This window comes from Vigna radiata, chromosome 9, assembly GCF_000741045.1.
Source record: "Vigna radiata var. radiata cultivar VC1973A chromosome 9, Vradiata_ver6, whole genome shotgun sequence".
In the NCBI taxonomy this organism is placed as follows: domain Eukaryota; kingdom Viridiplantae; phylum Streptophyta; class Magnoliopsida; order Fabales; family Fabaceae; genus Vigna; species Vigna radiata.
Genome location: NC_028359.1, coordinates 3,363,555 through 3,365,168, shown reverse-complemented (window position 1 = coordinate 3,365,168; position 1,614 = coordinate 3,363,555).

Genomic DNA, 1,614 nt, shown 5'->3' with positions numbered 1-1,614 from the left:
ATATATTATTTTAAACAACAAGTGAAACTTTGTTTGCAGTAACCAAATACAATAGAATGAGAGTGAATCTAAGATTGGGAAACTGAATACAAGTAAGAGGAATCGAATACAACTTCCTTCATTTGGTGTGTTAAGGTGGAATCTAATACGGTCCGCTAATAATCAAATAGACCCATTTCTTCAAGCTTTTATATCTTTGTTCTTCGTGTAGAAGCATTTTTTTTTTCATCTTCATCCACTAAGGTCATTAATAAACAACATAGACGAGTCTTTTCTTAGCCCTTTCTTGTTCTTCATCTCTAACCAAATGGTTTCTACATGTAAAAACAAGAAAAAGCTCACAAAAACCATTACCTAATAATAGAGCTGTCAAATTTTTTGAAAGCCCTAAAGTCAACCCTGACTCCTTTTACACTTAGCCCCATTTTATTTGATCCACGTCTAAGGGGGCTTTCCAAAAGCCCCTGGTCCCCACGACCCCAAAAAATAGGGTGGGATTAAATTAGGGCCGGGTTGGCCCCCAAAATCTCAATTATCTCTGTTCACCCTCAACATCCCATTTTCTTCTGTGTAAAGGTTTGCTAAGAAGAGCTCCACAACAATGGAAACACACAGTAGAGTCTACGGCAGCCGTGCATGGCGGTAAGGGCGGCGGCAACACATAGTGGAGATAACCTATATGATCTTTTATTTACATCTGTTCGATCTCCGCATCCTTCATTATTGCAGCGGCCCATGATGGAGGGACCGGAGGAGGGCATGGAGGAGGTGGAGGTGGAGGAGGAGGAGGCGACGGGGAATCGGAAGATAGGAAACAGAGAGGAGGTGCTCCTAGTTCTCGCGGAGGCAGGGCGGCCGCTGGACAAACTGCCGGCAGATTTAGCGGTGGCGGTTGAGGCGGGGTGAGTTTCGAGGTCGATTTTGAAGAGGTTCTTCGAGCTGGAAAAATCTTTTTACCGGGCTCAGGACAGACGCCATCTTTGTAGCAGTTTCTCATTGGCGAATAAGTGTTTCATTCTATTCCAGCCTTGAAGAACTGAAACCCCAATTGTGTGAGAGAGATGTGTGGAATAACACGTTGTACTCTTAGGTCTGATGATGTTCTAAGGGCTTGTCACCGTAGTGATGCTCCTACTCGTGCTCTCCATATGGACCGGTAAAAGCTATAACTTTAACATCTCAACAATCACAACCGCACAAAGCTAGCTTGATCTTTATGTTGGTCATCGATTTTTTTATGTTTATTTGGTGGTTACGAGCTATGGGTTGTGTGATTTGGGAGTTTCTGAAAGTGGGCTTTGGGTAATATGAGGCACTCCCAGTTGCATGAGACGAAACATGTAGTTGATGATAGGTTTTTGGGCTTTGTAATGGTATATTGCTTCGTTTTGTTTGCCTGATTGCTTTCCATAAGGTTGTGATGCCACCAAAAATTTCATAACCTGATTATTGTATTTTTAGTTCCTTTAGGAACTTAACTTTGAGTCTGTTTGGATAGGCTATAGGAGAAGGAATTAAAGAATATGAAATAAGTTTCTTTCATGCATAGGCTAAAATCAGATTTATGGCCAAGCTCCTTCTTAATCATTTGTTGGGTTTACTCAATCGATATGG